The sequence below is a fragment of the Oncorhynchus gorbuscha genome, unplaced genomic scaffold, assembly GCF_021184085.1.
Source record: "Oncorhynchus gorbuscha isolate QuinsamMale2020 ecotype Even-year unplaced genomic scaffold, OgorEven_v1.0 Un_scaffold_726, whole genome shotgun sequence".
Lineage (NCBI taxonomy): Eukaryota > Metazoa > Chordata > Actinopteri > Salmoniformes > Salmonidae > Oncorhynchus > Oncorhynchus gorbuscha.
Genome location: NW_025745781.1, coordinates 83,710 through 103,771, shown reverse-complemented (window position 1 = coordinate 103,771; position 20,062 = coordinate 83,710). Strand labels below are relative to the sequence as shown.

The 20,062-nt window shown below is 41.5% G+C and overlaps 1 pseudogene across 1 annotated transcript; it reads left to right on the top strand.

The window, feature by feature from the left end:
* The first annotated feature begins 1,304 nt into the window (after window positions 1–1,304).
* On the top strand, window positions 1,305–19,217 carry LOC124019932 (annotated as a pseudogene). Its single transcript, XR_006835876.1, has 41 exons — window positions 1,305–1,415; window positions 1,878–1,923; window positions 2,057–2,284; window positions 2,657–2,804; window positions 2,991–3,147; window positions 3,505–3,532; window positions 3,797–3,905; window positions 4,066–4,158; window positions 4,631–4,691; window positions 4,853–4,951; window positions 5,286–5,389; window positions 5,775–5,913; window positions 6,177–6,295; window positions 6,448–6,597; window positions 6,692–6,862; window positions 8,290–8,593; window positions 8,953–9,017; window positions 9,104–9,191; window positions 9,308–9,425; window positions 9,563–9,686; window positions 10,086–10,222; window positions 10,695–10,950; window positions 11,173–11,415; window positions 11,763–11,939; window positions 12,036–12,181; window positions 12,354–12,444; window positions 12,749–13,138; window positions 13,408–13,534; window positions 13,720–13,838; window positions 14,089–14,285; window positions 14,421–14,604; window positions 14,723–14,888; window positions 15,045–15,169; window positions 15,330–15,638; window positions 15,750–15,953; window positions 16,107–16,232; window positions 16,361–16,531; window positions 17,919–18,023; window positions 18,120–18,215; window positions 18,601–18,732; window positions 19,191–19,217. The product of XR_006835876.1 is annotated as a myosin heavy chain, fast skeletal muscle-like (transcript).
* The last annotated feature ends 845 nt before the right edge of the window (window positions 19,218–20,062 follow it).

The following is a 20,062-nucleotide window of genomic DNA, read 5'->3' as shown; positions in this document are numbered from 1 at the left end:
GATGGGATCGACACAGAAGAATGTGAAACGTGTTCAATTACATGTATTAAAAATGATATAAACCAATTTCTCTACAAGTTGCTAGAGCTGTCTTCTAGAAAGATATAAACACTGTCATGTAACGGATTCATTTAAACATATTGTAAATGTAAAGGAATGACTTTATTGTAACTAATCATCTTATATCATTTTTATTGATGCCAGCTCAGCTGCTAAGTGGTTAACATCAGAGTGTAATAAACGTTTGAGGCAGTTATATCGCTGTCAGCAATATGAGTGGATAAGATGATTGAAATACTGGTATGGTGTTATGTAAGTCATAAGAATCCTACTGGACCGTTTTAGCCAACTGAAATGTGAGACAAATAAAAGTGTCTCGAGAATCTTTTTAATAGATCATACTGTAGATAAATAACACATTAGATTTAACGGTTTTATAAGCTGTTACTGAAAGCCTAAATGTTTCTGTTCTAGATTTAAATATTAATTTAATATGGTTCCACCAGGGTGATAAATCAAAATGAGCAAAGAATGAGGTAACGACCATCTACATCACAATGAGGTGAGGAGACAGTTCAGATGGGTTTACAAGCTAAACAATATAAATAACAGGTGAACATATATATAAAGTTGTTGATGAGGATTAATGCCACTAAAATGGAACTAAATCAGGTCAGATTAGATTTAATGAAAACTATTTTAGTTGTAGTGGGGCAACATGGACTCAGTCCATTACAGTATATGAGGTTCAGTAGAAGCAACATGGACTCAGTCCATTACAGTATATGAGGTTCAGTAGAAGCAACATGGACTCAGTCCATTACAGTATATGAGGTTCAGTAGAAGCAACATGGACTCAGTCTATTACACTATATGAGGTTCAGTAGAAGCAACATGGACTCAGTCTATTACACTATATGAGGTTCAGTAGAAGCAACATGGACTCAGTCTATTACACTATATGAGGTTCAGTAGAAGCAACATGGACTCAGTCCATTACAGTATATGAGGTTCAGTAGAAGCAACATGGACTCAGTCCATTACACTATATGAGGTTCAGTAGAAGTAACATGGACTCAGTCCATTACAGTATATGAGGTTCAGTAGAAGTAACATTGGGATGAATTAAACTTTTGATATTGTCATAATTATTAGTAATGACATCTCTCATTTACGTAAACTCAGTGAAATTCAATTCAGAGACAAATATGACATTAAAAAGTCATGTCATGGGAGTGTGGTGCTCCTGGAAGTGGGAGGTGCTAGTGAGACACAGACACACAGAAGTCTCTCAGTCAATCCATGTCCTTTCCCAGAGTGGTCCATAATTAACTTTTGCCTGGTTGGCACTTCCAACCAGATATAAGGAGGCTGAGGCCCCAGCATCCATAAGTCAGATACCTTCTTCCTCTGTGGTAAGACCTCTCCACCTCCTTAGATTTGTATATTTGTCTCATCTTTGTACTCAGCATCTGAGGCAGTAGCTAACTGCACTGTTTGAATTGACTTCTGCATGTCTCTTGTAAGATTTGACAATATGCAATCAAGTGGTATTGGTTTAATAAGTAAAAAATAAATTAAAATTACATCATATTTTTTACCTTATTAAATGACTTCCATTTTCAGTCAAAAGTTGTGCTCCTGCACTTATTTGTAAAATGTGTTCTAGTATGTAACTGGGCTTTCAGGGGTATTTATTTGAATTCTTGACAGAACGTGTAGTAAAGTGAGTTGCCAATAGAAAAATGAAGGTTATCAGTTGCACCTGTTGTTGAATTTGACATGTAATGAGTTAGTTAAATGTTTTCTAGCCCTTCAGGGGATTAATGATAAGGCTTTAGACTTGTATGTTTTCATAAAAGTCTCATGTTTCACAGGGTCCTCCAAGAAGTACACATTCATCTGTAGGAGGGGAAAAAGAAGGTGAGACATGGTTTGAGTCTCCACATAAAAAGTGAGAGAATATTTGGTTAGAGATACCGCTCACCTAACTCTGTTGACTGGGGAGGAAGCACCACAGAGTCAATCCACGTTTCTTGTTTCATCTCTTTCCTAGTTATCCGTCACCATGAGTACGGACGCGGAGATGCAGATCTACGGCAAGGCTGCCATATACCTCCGTAAATCTGAGAAGGAGAGGATGGAGGCACAAGCCGCACCCTTTGATTCAAAGAACTCCTGCTATGTGGCAGACAAGGTGGAGCTGTACCTTAAGGGTCTGATCACTGCCAGGGCCGACGGGAAGTGTACTGTAACAGTCACGAAACCTGACGGCACTAAGGATGTAAGTCTGATCTGAAAAGTATTCAAGTTAGTGCAATTACTCTAATTCTTGAAAAACCATTGAAATGATCCAAACAATGTCTATAGGCAATTAGAAATCACTAACAAAAAATATACAAAGAAGCATTTCATTGTTTTTTGTAGACATTATATAACCTTCAAAAACATAATTGTTATTGCTGCTATTTAAAAATGACATAGAATGTTGACTAGTCAAGAATCACCAGTTATGTGTCAGTGGGTGATAACTAAGTAGTTGGATTAAATGTTGATGTATATTTTTTAAATGATTCAACTTGTATTTAATGAGAAAAAAGCATTCAGTCATGTCCAGTTTGATCTGTGTTGTAATCTAGATTTCTGACTGTTTCAGGAAGGAAAAGAGTTCAAAGATGCAGACATCTATGAGATGAACCCCCCCTAAGTACGACAAGATTGAGGACATGGCCATGATGACCTACCTGAATGAAGCCTCTGTGTTGTATAACCTCAAAGAGCGTTATGCAGCATGGATGATCTATGTAAGAAACCTGCACATACAAACACACACATACATGAACATAATAAATATACACATACAGTACTACACATAAATGAATGGTAGATTCCAAAACAGTTTACCAAAGTACACCCACATTCTCACATAAATCCAGGTAAAAGTCCATCTGACTTTGTTAATCTCCTAAATTAATTATGCTTTCATCCAGACCTACTCTGGGCTCTTCTGTGCCACGGTGAACCCCTACAAGTGGCTCCCTGTGTACGACGCAGAGGTTGTCAACGCCTACAGAGGGAAGAAGAGAGTGGAGGCTCCACCCCATATCTTCTCTGTCTCTGACAATGCCTTTCAGTTCATGATGATTGGTACGATATCTCATGGATGGATACATGGTTGGATGGAGGGACAGATGATTGGATGGATGGAGGGACAGATGATTGGAGGGAGGGAGGGATGATTGGAGGGATGGATGTCCATAAATGGGTATGGATCTCAAAGTCATAAGTGCTTATAGATGGATGGATGGACCAATAGAAGTTCAAATATGCTTTAGAGAGGTATCTACTGTTTTCTAGTCTAGGTAATAACAGTTTGCTGGGAATATCTGATTTCACGACCCTTGAATGGAAAATGCTCCAAAGTGAAATTCATGATGATGCAATGAATACAATAATGTCCCCATGTGTTTTGAGTATGATAAGCAATGTGTTTTTTGGTTCCAGATAAGGAGAACCAGTCCGTCCTGATTACGTAAGTTGTTTACTAAAATGTCACTTGAGAAAGTGTTTCTATTGTAATAAGTTGGGTCACTTGGTGTGATGAAATACATGACAATATGAATGGATTAGAGCATCAGGTTATGTGTAATAACGAGTCGATGAGAAGGATTATTTGTTAAAGACTTATGTCAGAACACAGGTTAACAGTGTATTTTTCTACGCTATTTCTTAGTGAAAGCCAATCTGACACTCAAACATGTAACTAAAACCCCTCTTTCTCTGTCATATAAACCAGTGGAGAATCCGGTGCAGGAAAGACTGTCAACACCAAGCGTGTCATCCAGTACTTTGCCACCATTGCAGTGTCTGGGGCCAAGAAGGAAGCAGAACCTGGCAAAATGCAGGTAAGTTATTCTTATGTTTGCCTTTTTAACACATTTCAGTGTTAAAACAGGTTGACTGTGTAAACTGTTTTTCCAGTGGTGAATCCTCTTTCAAGCAATTGAGAAAAACTAACTTTACCAGCTTACCAGTTTTTGAGCAACTTATGTTTGTCTCAATCAGGGGTCTCTTGAGGATCAGATCATTGCAGCTAACCCTCTGCTGGAGTCTTACGGTAATGCCAAGACAGTGAGGAACGACAACTCGTCTCGCTTTGTAAGTATGAAGGGCATAAACTTTTTCGGGAAAATGTGTATTCTGTAATTCCCTATTGTTATACACATTTAAGATATATAGATATTTATATATATATATGATATATATGTCATTGCTGAAAATGTGAAATTCAAACTTGTCGTGTTTTCAAGGTTCTAAAGTTTGCAATTTCCTCTTTAAAATGTCAGACTTGATTTGCTGTATTATTTTTTTGCTTCATCAAACCCTACAAATTTTTAAAAAATAAATAAAATCAAAGCCATTATTTATATTCCACATAATAATTCACATTTCCTGTTGCTGCAGGATTATTTTCCCCTGCTGTAGCAAACTGGATCCTATATCAATAACCTACATCTGTATCAATAGATCCAACATCTGTCCAACAAACTGTAACGTTTAAAGGGGTCTATCAAAGTCAAATGTTAGATTAATTTGTTGGCCTATTTCTAACCCCCATGCTCTACTACAGGGTAAATTCATCAGAATTCACTTCCAAGCTGGTAAACTGGCTAAAGCTGACATTGAGACCTGTGAGTTGGTTTTGATTGTTTCTCAATGCTTTTCTAAATTCACAGAGATACATTTAAATGTAAAGATATCCAACAAATGATCTCATTTTCTTATCTCTCTCTCTCTCTCTCTCTCTCTCTCTCTCTTCTCTCTTGTCTCTCTAAAACTTTCTCTCCCTCTCTCCTGCTGGAGAAGTCCAGAGTGTCCTTCCAGCTGCCCGATGAGAGAGGCTACCACATCTTCTTCCAGATGATGACAGGCCACAAACCTGAGCTAGTTGGTACGACAAAGTAGAGGTTCATGGGAAATTATTCCCACCCCCATCTGTAGAATATATAAAAAATATTCATAGTCCACACTAATAATACTATTACAATGAGTACATCCAAGGTAACAAGGCATCTAGACATGTGACAGGTCTTTGGGAAATAGCTATCAAGTAATGCACTGTGATGCACTAGTCCACAAGTCTCAGTATCCTCTTGTGATGCTATTCATTATATACTACATGTATCCTTGAGTCCATCTATTGAGTAAAGGAGGGAGAGATACTGAAGTTAGAACAGCAGAATTCTAAGAGATTTAACTGACAAGCTGTTCTCCGTTGTCCACAGAATTGGCGCTTCTCACCACCAACCCCTACGACTTCCCCATGTGCAGTCAGGGACAGATCACTGTGGCCAGCATTAATGACAATGAAGAGCTGGATGCCACAGATGTGAGTCATACAAAGGGTTAACCAAACTCTAGATAGGGAATGGATAGGACCACCATACACACTGAATGTACTGTGAAATTCCAACTTGGTGGCAGCTGGGAATGTTCATGTATGTTTTAGTTTGATACTAAATGCCTTGTTAATTAGGCATGTGCCTCAAGGAACTATTCATGCCTTCCACAAGAGAGCACCACTAAGTGCCCTCTGGAACTGTGGAACTGTGCTGCCACCTTCTAATGTGTTTGCCAAGCGCAATCATGTGGAACAGAGAAGCCAGTCAAATCTATCCATCCCATTTGTTCTGCAGTGAGCAGCACAGAACTGTAGTGTAACTGAGCAAACTACCGTTCAGTTCATCTCTGTTGTACTTCCTCTTTAATGCCAGGATGCCATTACAATCCTGGGCTTCACTAATGAAGAGAAGCTTGGCATCTACAAGCTGACAGGAGCTGTATTGCACCATGGAAACTTGAAATTCAAGCAGAAGCAGCGTGAGGAGCAGGCCGAGCCAGACGGCACAGAGGGTGAGTCCCACTCATAGATATACAATATGTAGAGCATTAGTCCTATTTCCAGTCCACAACATAGAAATAGAACACCTAAGACAGACAGTGCCACATGAATGTCAGGCAGGAGATCATTTTTGGAGGACAAATTCCAACCTCCACAAATGTGGGTGAATCAAAACCTAACCCACAAAGAAGTTACCCAAACTATTTTGTCAGTGTGAAATCAGAAACAAGTGATCTTGTGTCCCTGAGTCTGTTGTTGTTGGTTCTCTCTCCAGTGGCTGATAAAATCGCCTACCTGCTGGGCCTGAACTCAGCTGAGATGTTGAAGGCTCTGTGCTACCCAAGAGTGAAGGTCGGCAACGAGTATGTGACCAAGGGACAGACTGTGCCTCAGGTATGGCGGCCAAACACAGAATCTACCATTTTCTGAGCTCAGGAATTATTTTGGGGACGAGTGCATTGCTTTTGTTTTTCCCAAGCTTGTATCACCTGATCACTAGACATGGTCAATATCTCATGTATTAATTTGAGGTATTATCATTGCAGGTTAATAACTCAGTCAGTGCTCTGGCCAAGTCCATCTATGAGAGGATGTTCTTGTGGATGGTCATCCGGATCAATGAGATGTTGGACACCAAGAATCCAAGACAGTTCTATATCGGTGTGCTTGACATTGCCGGGTTTGAGATCTTTGATGTGAGTATGAGACCAGTACAAGACAATTAGTTGTGATTGAGATGGATTACAGTCTTGTATGATGAAATGATCCCTATTAAAATTCCATCAACAGTACAACAGCATGGAGCAGCTGTGCATCAACTTCACCAATGAGAAACTGCAACAGTTTTTCAACCACACCATGTTCGTCCTGGAGCAAGAGGAGTACAAGAAGGAGGGAATCGTCTGGGCCTTCATTGACTTCGGCATGGACTTGGCTGCCTGCATTGAGCTTATTGAGAAGGTAAGATGTCTGTGAGGATTATAATGGACCGTAACAGTAAAGTTTATATGGAGCGCTGTGTGAGATATTATCACTGTGGTACAACGTACAGAAGCGGTGTGTTGTTTAAATCACTGGGAGCCAAAACAGTCAAAACAAATCCATATTACAACCTGTGTTGTGATACTTGCGTTGTTTGCTCTATAACCTGTTAGTTTATATGCCTTGCCACTGTGATATATAGGCCTATAAGACCGAGACAACAAGAAGACAAGGCGGCAGAATAAATTCAACCACATCTTCGTTTCATCACAAAACCGGAGAGCAACATCTGTCTTGTGGAGTCCACAAAGCATAATGAATGTAACAAACAGTTACATGACCTACAACATTGTCAGTCAAGTACATTTTTCTGCCATTTTTGGACCACTAAACATCTATTGACTTAGAACCACGGAGAGTTACCGCAATTCACAAAGTTACCAAGAGCTGCCTCCCTCCACTATTCCAGCACCATTTCAATTTCAACCTTTCAACGTCATCAAATAACCTATGCTTAGTCTAATAGAGTGACAATGTAAAGATGACAAAAAACAAGTTTATTCCAATCAACGTCAGCTAAATATCATGTGGCTGTCCATGGTACTAATTTATGTGAGTAGAAAAAACATGTTGACTAACTCTACCTGTAGAGAAACGCCACCCTCCTGTCTTTCATGTTGCTGAAACAGTCTCTGTCATACAGTACAACCTTTACATTTTTGTTGTCCTTTGCTACCTGGCTAAAACCATTGCTCGCTATTCTAACTTCCTTTCCTGGGCAACGATTAGCCAGCTAGTTAACATTAGCCTTCTACATCTAGCTACAAGTTGAACTTCCATACTCTCAGACCAAAAGAACAATGTATGAATTTATGCGCACACCGCTAACTAAGCTAGCCGTTTCACATCCGTTACACTTGGATCAGAATTGCTGTTAGAATCATTGGCAAGGACGGCGAAATAAGTAATACTACGAGGACAAATCCCTGTCTCTATCCATGACTAATTGAGGAACTGAGGCCAAATGTTCGTCATCTTCTTCCCATGTATTCAATGTTACAATATCATATTAGTTTTGACAGCATCAGATAGAAGAGCTACACATACAGAGAAAGAGGGGTGCAGTTTTGCTCGCTCGCATTCTTTACCTGGAGAGATACATTCAGCCTCTTGCTAAGCGAGACAAAATATATAAAATAATGACATTTTTTGGGGGGGGAAGCCTGGCTTCCCTTGGCACCCTTTAATATATGCCACTGACAAGTTATCTGACTTTGAGAACTCAATATGTTTCCTATTATGTGTCCCTAAATTATTATAATCCTATAATAGCATGTTGGCTAATTGAATAAATGTGATCCTAAATGGAAATATCACTAATTTGACATACATCTCTTTTCGTAAAGCCACTGGGCATCTTCTCCATCCTTGAAGAGGAGTGCATGTTCCCCAAGTCTTCAGACACTACCTTCAAGGACAAGCTGTACGCCCAGCATCTTGGCAAAACAAAGGCGTTTGAGAAGCCCAAGCCTGCCAAAGGCAAGGCAGAGGCCCACTTCTCCCTGGTGCACTACGCCGGCACTGTGGACTACAACATCACTGGATGGCTGGAGAAGAACAAGGACCCCCTGAACGACTCAGTTTGTCAACTGTACCAGAAGTCCGCAGTCAAAATTCTGGCTGCTCTGTATCCTGCTCCACCACCTGAGGGTAAGACTGGCATCACATCAAAAGATTTAATTAAGCACTACTTATAACTTAGACCGAATGTTCTTTAAAATCTTTGAATGTATAGCAATTTCTCCGGATATTTTCACCAGGTTAATTTATTCATACACTTGGTTAATTCAAATCACACATTAGGTGTTATTCTACACAATCTCATTGGCAGCATTTGCCTCTAGATAAGTGTGAAGTTAACCAGAGATTCTCTGGTTTATAATTAGTGTGCTTGCTAAAGACAAGACCACTCTAGATTTCTTACATACTCTTATTATTATTCTATTTATTCCACCCGCTCTAGGAAATGTACATTTCTAGTTTTCTTTTACTTTTCCCCATTTTAACAGATAAAGCCAAGAAAGGAGGCAAGAAGAAGGGTGGTTCCATGCAGACTGTGTCCTCCCAGTTCAGGGTGAGCTTTTGAAATGTGTAGATTCAGTCCTTCAAAAGGTGCATTGATTATCATAAATGAGAAAATGGTTTGTAACCCTCTTACAGGAGAACTTACATAAGCTGATGACCAACTTGAGGAGCACTCATCCTCACTTTGTGCGCTGCCTGATCCCCAACGAGTCAAAGACTCCAGGTACAAGAAATATTGACTTAAATATGTCATCTTATCAGTACAGTATCAGTGACCTTAACAATCCCAATATATAACCTGTTTATTAGTATTAAAAGAGACTTGTTTTGATTTACCAGGTCTGATGGAGAACTTCCTGGTTATCCACCAGCTCAGGTGTAATGGTGTACTGGAGGGTATCAGGATCTGCAGAAAGGGATTCCCCAGCAGAATCATCTATGCTGACTTCAAGCAAAGGTACACACGCACAAGCACGCACACACCACATAAAATATCTGCTCCAAGGGTTTTCCCAGCATCAGAACAGACTTACCTTTTACAAAATATAACCAACCTATTAAAACTTGACATGTTAAAAATGTCTCCTCATTCAGGTACAAAGTACTGAATGCCAGTGTCATCCCTGAGGGCCAGTTCATGGACAACAAGAAGGCTTCTGAGAAGCTGCTTGGGTCCATTGATGTGAATCACGAGGATTACAAGTTTGGACACACCAAGGTCAGTCAAAAACCCCCAGAAAAAGCTGACAACAAAACACAGCTTGAATAATAATTTAAACCGGTACCATATAAAATCTCTCCAGGTGATCTATCCATCCTTTTGTTCTTTCTTCTACATTTAACTAATGGAAAAGGTGGAAAAACATTTTAGTGTTGTTTTTCTTCAGTCATTCATCACAAGTATAGAAGAGAAACTAAAGTCATTATCATGTACATTGTGTTAGAGTGGTATGGCTGCAGTTATCTGTATCTGTGTAGATTATTAACCTCTCCCATGGTTTGTTTGTAACCGTTGCAAAGCTTATGTTGTTTAAATCAATCTAGTGGTGTTGTTCCCCTCTTTTGATTCAACCCTTTCTATCTGTGGTTCCATTGACCATGTTAACCTGTGTCTCAGGTGTTCTTCAAAGCCGGTCTGCTGGGTGTCCTGGAGGAGATGAGAGATGAGAAGCTGGCCTCTCTGGTCGGCATGGTCCAGGCTCTCAGCCGTGGATTCCTCATGAGGAGAGAGTTCACCAAGATGATGGAGAGGAGGTGAGGAATAATAGACATCTTGGGAAAGATTTCTGTCAACCACCTGTATCTAATGCATTATGATTACATACTGTATATGCTGTGAGTTGTTCAGAATGAGAAAGTATATCTTATAATGGTCTACTAAAGATTTTGGGTTAATTCATTTATAAGTCCAGAAATGGATGTAGCAACTAAGGATTCTAGCTTAATAGCTGCAGTTTGGGATTTGGCTGTTCAATCTGCTTTTAAATTTGTGGTATTTATCCATTAATTCTGGAAGAAAATAAAATGTCTCATGAGCTTAGCATGACTGTCAGTCGTTGCATCTAGGGCACTCACTATGAATTTAATATGGGTTACATTTCCCTCGCCCAATTCCTCAGCTGTAAACAAACAGTGGTGTGGGGCCCCATTTTGTTGTTCTTCGAGTCACAGAATGTAGCTTTAAGCATGTCACTCACCATGACACTCTGTCCTTTCTGTCGACCAGAGAATCAGTTTACACCATCCAGTACAACATCCGCTCATTCATGAATGTCAAAACCTGGCCATGGATGAAGTTGTACTTCAAGATCAAGCCCCTGCTGCAGAGCGCTGAGACTGAGAAGGAGCTGGCCAACATGAAGGAGAACTATGAGAAGATGACGACAGACCTGGCCAAGGCTCTGGCCACGAAGAAGCAAATGGAGGAGAAGTTGGTGGCCCTGACGCAGGAGAAGAATGACCTGGCGCTCCAAGTAGCATCTGTGAGACAGCAACAAGCTTCATAAGAGCACATCCACATCCACACACAAATACACACACACACAGACATACATACAAACCAACAAACACATATGAACACACTGTGAAGGTTTAACACGTTTTTATTGCCAATATTATATATTTCATGAATTTCTATTGATTTACTCTGACCTTCAATACACAAAGTGAGGCCTCTGATTTTCCCCCCTCTGTTCTGAAACCAGGAAGGAGATAGTCTGAACGATGCTGAGGAAAGGTGTGAGGGGCTCATCAAGAGCAAGATCCAGCTGGAGGCCAAACTCAAAGAGACGACCGAGAGGCTGGAGGATGAGGAGGAGATCAATGCTGAGTTGACTGCTAAGAAGAGGAAGCTGGAGGATGAGTGCTCTGAGCTGAAGAAGGACATTGATGACCTGGAGCTCACCCTGGCCAAAGTGGAGAAGGAGAAGCACGCCACTGAAAACAAGGTCTTGTGTCTTACTATAGACAGTCTAACCAAACAATAATCCAATCAATAATCAACTCAAAACATAGCTTAACAGAAATGTAAATCAAGTTGTATTGTGGGTGCAGGAAATATTAAGACACAATAGTAGAACTTCAGCACTCCCCACATTCATTGTATGTTCTGCTCGCCCTCATTTTTGACTTCAATTCTGTACACTGGCGTGGTGAACACTGCCATCTAGTGTTGAATCTATAGTACAGTAATTGTTGACACATTTCTAATTTAAAGTAAATTAATGCAAAGGTATATTAAACTCAACCTCCCATTTATGGTGAAGTGACCAAAGATAAAATGTGCCATTTTCAGGTTAAAAACCTGACAGAGGAGATGGCGTCTATGGATGAGAGTGTTGCCAAGCTGACCAAGGAGAAGAAAGCCCTCCAAGAGGCCCACCAGCAGACACTGGATGACCTGCAGGCAGAGGAGGACAAAGTCAACACTCTGACCAAGGCCAAGACCAAGCTGGAACAGCAAGTGGACGACGTGAGTGGAGTTTGACATTTTGGCCATGATAGTATGTAAGATGATATTATCTTCAGTTGTTTAGATTTTAATAATATATGTGTTTTTATCTTCTAGCTTGAGGGTTCTCTGGAGCAAGAGAAGAAGCTCCGTATGGACCTTGAGAGATCCAAGAGAAAGCTGGAGGGAGATCTGAAACTGGCCCAGGAGTCCATAATGGACCTGGAGAATGACAAGCAGCAAGCTGATGAGAAAATCAAGAAGTAAACACAAACCTATGACTACAGTATTACCTGCTATAATGGTTGTTCTTGACGAATTATTGTAATTATGAATCAGCATTTGATTCAGTAAGGAAAGTGAATGGTATGATCCTCTGCCTTTACACTATAGAAACAAAACCAACTCTGCAATTGACCTGTTTGTGTTTCTTAGGAAGGAGTTTGAGACCACCCAGCTCCTCAGCAAGGTTGAGGATGAACAGTCTCTGGGAGCTCAGCTGCAGAAGAAGATCAAGGAACTCCAGGTACAGTACAGGATATAAGCTCCAGTACAGAAAAGCACAGACTTGAATCAATTCTTGAAAAACATTATTCTGGTAGCAAACATTTTTCCAGGTGGCTTCTGACGGCTGAGTAGGTTGGAAGATGGTGTTTCTTAACATTGTGGTTTTGGTTCCTAAATGGGACACTGTCTGCTGAATATATTAGTGTAACTGGCTTCGTATTAAACACATTTATACCAAATATACATACTATTATTATTTTGTGGAGTTCAATTGTTTAAACTGTATTGTAGTGTTCATCCCCCTGCTCCTACACCTGTTCTAGGCCCGTATTGAGGAGCTGGAGGAGGAAATTGAGGCTGAGCGTGCTGCCAGGGCTAAGGTTGAGAAGCAGAGGGCCGATCTCTCCAGGGAACTTGAGGAGATCAGCGAGAGGCTGGAGGAGGCTGGAGGCGCCACTGCTGCTCAGATTGAGATGAACAAGAAGCGTGAGGCTGAGTTCCAGAAGCTGCGTCGTGATCTTGAAGAGTCCACCCTGCAGCATGAGGCCACAGCCGCCGCTCTGCGCAAGAAGCAGGCCGACAGTGTGGCTGAGCTCGGGGAGCAGATCGACAACCTGCAGCGCGTCAAGCAGAAGCTGGAGAAGGAGAAGAGCGAGTACAAGATGGAGATTGATGACCTCTCCAGCAACATGGAGGCCGTCGCCAAGGCTAAGGTGAGTAGTGATGTTTTGATCAAGCAGTGTTGAGGAGGGTCAACTACATCACCATTCAAGTGAACTGAAGTTTTACATTTACATTTACATTTAAGTCATTTAGCAGACGCTCTAATCCAGAGCGACTTACAAATTGGTGCATTCACCTTATGACATCCAGTGGAACAGCCACTTTACAATAGTGCATCTAAATCTTTTAAGGGGGGGGTAGAAGGATTACTACAGGAGTCCCACATATAAAGTAATGATGGAACGTGTTTCACTAACAGGGCAATCTGGAGAAGATGTGCCGTACTCTTGAGGACCAGCTGAGTGAGCTGAAGACTAAGAATGATGAGAATGTTCGCCAGGTCAACGACATCAGTGGACAGAGGGCCAGACTCCTGACAGAAAATGGTACCATCAACAATGAACAACAACCCAATGTTTTCCTTTAGTAGAAAACAAAATGTGTTGTGGGCTCAATCCACACAGTTGCTACTGTACTATTCACTGCCCTATTGCCCTACAATACCTCAAAATACATTTTCAATCTTAGAGAACAGAGACCCTATTTACAAGATGTCCCTCTGTCCCTGCAGGTGAGTTTGGTCGCCAGCTGGAGGAGAAGGAAGCCCTGGTGTCTCAGCTGACCAGAGGCAAACAGGCCTTCACCCAGCAGGTGGAGGAGCTGAAGAGGGCGATTGAGGAAGAGGTCAAGGTAAGGGACCCAAAATGGACTCCATGTCCACAGAGTTTAGAGCTTTTTCTTCATATAGACTGTGACTACGCAACCCTCTGAGACTCCTACTATCTCGTCACATTCAGAGACTCCTACTGTCTCACCATCCTCAGAGACTCCTACTGTCTCTCCACCCTCAGAGACTCCTATTGTCTCTCCACCCTCAGAGACTTCGACCATAATTTGTTTGACTATCTCACTAATCTCTCCTTGTCTTTCATTCTCACAGGCTAAAAACGCACTGGCCCATGGTGTTCAGTCTGCCCGCCATGACTGTGACCTCCTGAGGGAGCAGTTTGAGGAGGAGCAGGAGGCCAAGGCAGAGCTGCAACGCGGCATGTCCAAGGCCAACAGTGAGGTGGCTCAGTGGAGGACTAAGTATGAAACTGATGCTATCCAGCGCACAGAGGAGCTGGAGGAGGCCAAGTGAGTCACACGCAACAGAAAAACTCAGATATGGTGTGGATGGTGAGGGTGGTAGGGGGCTCTGACAAAATGTTACATCAATATGTATTGTAACATTTCTTTCAGCCCCTAAAACCTCCCTCTGTTGTCCAACAGGAAGAAGCTGGCCCAGCGTCTGCAGGATGCTGAGGAGACCATTGAGGCGACCAACTCCAAGTGCGCCTCCCTGGAGAAGACCAAGCAGAGGCTGCAGGGAGAGGTGGAGGACCTCATGATTGATGTTGAGAGAGCCAACGCATTGGCCGCCAACCTCGACAAGAAGCAGAGGAACTTTGACAAGGTGAAAATGAATAAACCTATATTTTTTTATCAAGTTTATAATTGTTGCATATTTCTAATTTAAAACTATTAAACTCCACATCAATGACTTCTAATGAAAATTCCATGTATTCCCCTAGGTTCTGGCAGAGTGGAAGCAGAAGTATGAGGAGGGCCAGGCTGAGCTGGAAGGAGCTCAGAAGGAGGCTCGCTCTATGAGCACTGAACTCTTCAAGATGAAGAACTCCTACGAGGAGGCTCTGGATCATCTGGAGACTCTGAAGAGAGAGAACAAGAACCTGCAACGTGAGCATTTGACAGCAGTTCTATTTGGCTTATGTTTAATTAGCAAGATGAATTGCTGTTAATTAATTCACTGTTATTATGATTCACTATCAACTTCAGTACATTGACATATCCACTTAAAGTCTAAACTTCTTGTGTGTATGTGTGTGTGTGCAGAGGAGATCTCTGACCTGACTGAGCAGATCGGAGAGACTGGCAAGAGCATCCATGAGCTGGAGAAGGCCAAGAAGACCGTGGAGACAGAGAAGTCTGAGATCCAGACCGCTCTGGAGGAGGCTGAGGTACAAACTACAGCTGTTTGTTGGGAAAAGCAGTGTTAACTAACCAATGCCAGCTACAGTGAAAGGCCCTGTGTATTGGTGTTTGTTGTAGTCATATATATTTAATTCCTACATCCAAATGTATTGAAAACAATTGGCCTGACTGCTTCTGTTTGTCCAGGGCACACTGGAGCACGAGGAATCCAAGATTCTGCGTGTGCAGCTGGAGCTGAACCAGATCAAGGGTGAGGTGGACAGGAAGATCGCTGAGAAGGACGAGGAGATGGAGCAGATCAAGAGGAACAGCCAGAGGGTGGTTGACTCCATGCAGAGCACCCTGGACTCTGAGGTCAGGAGCAGGAATGATGCCCTGAGGGTGAAGAAGAAGATGGAGGGAGACCTGAACGAGATGGAGATCCAGCTGAGCCACTCCAACAGGCAGGCCGCCGAGGCCCAGAAACAGCTGAGGAATGTCCAGGGACAGCTCAAGGTAAAGGGACTGGGACATCAGGCTCAAATACCTGAACACGGCTAGGGATTTGTTTGTGAAACACCCCTACTTCCACAAGTCCTAATGAACGTATGTCATTGTGAACCACAGGATGCCCAATTGCACCTTGATGACGCCGTCCGTGTTGCAGAGGACATGAAGGAGCAGGCAGCCATGGTGGAGCGCAGAAACGGTCTGATGGTGGCTGAAATCGAGGAGCTGAGAGTTGCTCTGGAGCAGACAGAGAGAGGCCGCAAAGTGGCTGAGACTGAGCTGGTAGACGCCAGCGAGCGTGTTGGACTGCTGCACTCCCAGGTATGGGTCAAAAGCCATTTCTAATGAAACTCAACCAAGCAAACAGTTTAAACACACCTGGAAATTGACCGTGCTTGCCTGAGATTTTCATAATTTCAGTCTTGTGACTTGCAAGTTCTCTTGAGAGTCAAACAAATTGTCTTCCTCCTTCAGAACACCAGCCTTCTGAACACCAAGAAGAAGCTGGAGACTGACCTCGTGCAGGTGCAGGGAGAGGTGGACGACATCGTCCAGGAGGCCAGGAATGCAGAGGAGAAGGCCAAGAAGGCAATCACTGATGTGAGTCCTTGAATTACATCAACTTGATTTGTCCCCATGTGCCAATGGTAGCTGGGCTGGTTAAGAACAACAAAGATCTGCGAGGGACATTATGATTGGTGCATAAATTAAACAAACTACTATTCCAGGCGGCCATGATGGCTGAGGAGCTGAAGAAGGAGCAGGACACCAGTTCTCACCTGGAGAGGATGAAGAAGAACCTGGAGGTCACAGTCAAGGACCTGCAGCACCGCCTGGATGAGGCTGAGAATCTGGCCATGAAGGGAGGCAAGAAGCAGCTCCAGAAACTGGAGTCCAGGGTGAGTTACCAGCAGGGTGGATTAGGGTGGATTGAAAGACTGATTGCTGGAAATGTATTTGATCATGTTAAAATACACAGGAGCATTTTGTAATTACTTTTTATCTCAATAACCCATCTAGATCAGGGGTTCCCAAACTGTTTTGTGGCAAGGACCACTTTTGTGATAGCAAATTCATCAGAGACTCCCCTCATAATATCAGAACACAACTCCTACTTTAAAGTGCGATAAAAATAGCATCCACTCAGATTTACTATGACTTCTGCAGTGCATGACTGGACTAATCAAGTCTCATGCCCTCAAGTCCCCCCTCTTTGCATCAGAGAGAAAATGTTGCAGTTTTAAAGCTTACATTACAGTGAATTTATGATCACAACAAAACCAATTATAATAATTGTACATTTATTTAGTGGAGTTGATCCAAAACCTTTAAATAAACGCAAACGTATTCATCTAGTTGCTTCCTTCAGGCTTAAACTGTTGTCTCAGCAGACTTCTTCTAATCTGCCATTTCATTCATAATAACAATAATAATAATTCCCAATAAATATCAACACAGAATATAATATGCATTCATCGAATTGATGTCATAGTAATAATTTATCTCTCTATTGTTACGTCTCATTCACTGGCCGTTGCTAGGGAAGCTAGCGTTGCTATGCGGGGCTACCAGCTTGTAGGCTAACGGCTGAATTAGCTTTTAGGCTAGCGGAGTTTAATAAGTTCATAAAACCTGAAAATACAACATAACATCTCAAACATATGTACACATCCAGAAACAGTACCTTTTGAATATGGTGATTTTACACTCGCTTACCTTCAAAATAAAGACATTAAAATGTATTTATGTCGGTGCTTCTGTCTTGCTGTTGACTCAAATGGCGAACTCCTCTCAACTGTCAGAGCGCGAGCTCCATAATAGAAGCAATGTCACAACATTAAAACATGCGAGTGGCGACCTCTAGTCGCCGTACTGGTACTGCACCATACACCACAAAACTCATGACAAAATGTTTGAAAGTCATATTTCAAATACAAGAAGAATTGAGTTGTGAGCCTCCCAGACCCGTTTTTTAATCTAAGAGTTAATAACATAAATTGTGGATGAATAATATTACATTGTACTGTATTGCACCCTCTAAACGTTTTCCAAGATCCCTGGCTGTTTAATCTGTTCTTGCTATAAATATTCATAAACAAATGTAAATGTAAATTTCACTTTGGGAACCACTGACCTCGATAATGAAAAGTTGATGTTATTATTACAGACCACTTCAATTAAAATAATGAAATGACTTGACTGAGTAGAAGACTATACATACCTCTTTTACAAAACGTCTGATTTCACCACCTCAAACAAATGCCTAAATGTATTTGTTCCACAAAGGTGCGCGAGCTCGAGACTGAGGTGGAGGCCGAGCAGAGAAGAGGTGTAGACGCAGTCAAGGGAGTCCGCAAGTATGAGCGCAGAGTCAAGGAGCTCACTTACCAGGTAAGAGAAAGTGTCAAGTTTGTGAAGAATGAACTAACACAGACAGGTTTGTGTATAAAACTATTGGGGCATTGATTCGTTGCTCTTCTCTCACAGACTGAGGAGGATAAGAAGAACGTTAGCAGACTTCAGGACCTGGTAGATAAGCTGCAGATGAAAGTGAAGGCCTACAAGAGGCACGCTGAGGAATCGGTGAGTCACAGACTTAGTCAAATACTCTGAAAAAAACATTTTTCCCCCTACAAAACGTAATGTCCATGTGGTTTAGTTGAAGTGTTGCTACAGCACACCTGTCATCAATGACTCAATTGATATTACAAGTAATTGCTTAAGAAATTATCAACATTTCTGAGTGTTTGCTGAGCTGGGGGCTGGTCTAGTGATGTGCTGGTGGCAGTGGATTGATCCCCTGTTCTGCCACTCACTTCCTCTGCTGTATTATCTAGCTCCCTGTATACATTGCTATTCTAAAGCTGTCATTTTTTGTAAATACCTTTAAAAACAGAATTTTAATTTGCTTCCTGGTTTCAAACTTTAAATGCTGATGTTCTGCTCTCCCTCTCTTTTCCTCACCCAGGAGGAAGCAGCAAACCAGCACATGTCTAAGTTCAGGAAGGTTCAGCATGAGCTGGAGGAGGCTGAGGAGCGTGCTGACATCGCTGAGACTCAGGTCAACAAGCTCAGAGCCAAGACCCGTGACTCTGGAAAGGTACAGAACTGCTTCTAATCCTATACCTGACTCATGTTCAGATATGACCACATCAACACCACCTATGATTCAGTCTTCTCAGAGGTCAATACAGACCTTTTTGCCTCGGGACACTCAACTGTATTGAAGATCCCTAAGAAGAACATTTCAGGAAGGGCTAAACAATCTAATGAGAGTAATTCAGTTGGTACTTCAACATCAAATATCCAAGCTGAGTACTGAGCACTAAAGACTTGATCCATTATATTCTATCCATATATTTATCATGTTCATTATTATTACTGATCCATTATATTCTATCCATATATTTATCATGTTCATTATTATTACTGATCCATTATATTCTATCCATATATTTATCATGTTCATTATTATTACTGATCCATTATATTCTATCCATATATTTATCATGTTCATTATTATTACTGATCCATTATATTATTTCTTTCTTCTTACAGGGAAAAGAAGTTGCTGAATAAACAAGACCAAAGAATTGAAGATCAAAGTCTTAGCATTTTCCTGTGTTGCATAAAATATGATTTTCATGGGGAAATGTTGAGCATTGATTAAAAACATGTGGATCTACATACACTTCCTTTGTGACTGTGGATTTATTACTCAGCAAACAGTTTTTTAAACCATAAAATATTGTACTTTAATTAAAGGAGCAATTTGGGATTCCAACAACAACAAAGCAGACACCCCAACAAAGTGGTAACCTCTTTTGGTAAACATCTGAGGGATGAGGATGGAGAAATGTAACCACTATCAAATTCTTAGACTGAGCTATGTATGTAAGGACTGACCATTGTAGTGGAGATTTCAGTACAGAGAAAGACTTGGACAATTATTCAAACAGTCATCTTTATTCAACATCGATTAATTATTGCAATAATGAAACCGTCGACCGGTCGACCGCACACTCCAGGTTGTGTTGCCGAGAGCATCGCTGATAATGAAAAAACAGAGATCTTATATAGGCCCTAAATGCTCAGTCAGTCATGTCTACCGTTCCCATAAGCCACCTTGGTATATCTCCTGGTTATCTGCACGGGATGTTATTTAACTTCCAATCCGGGTTAGTTTCCCAGATGCCAGGAAGATGAGACAATGAGGCATTGCTATAAACTCTTCCAGACTCTCTCTATCTCAGGTCACACACACCACATCTTGTCTATAGAATGCCAGCTTTTAGGTGTTTATCACCATTGTCAGCTCAAGCTATCCCAAGCAAAACCCATTCCTTAACCAGAAGGAAGCTAGAGTGGACACCATGAAAACTCAGTATTAGCAGGCCAGTCTTAATCTTAGTTAAATATAGTACTGTTTA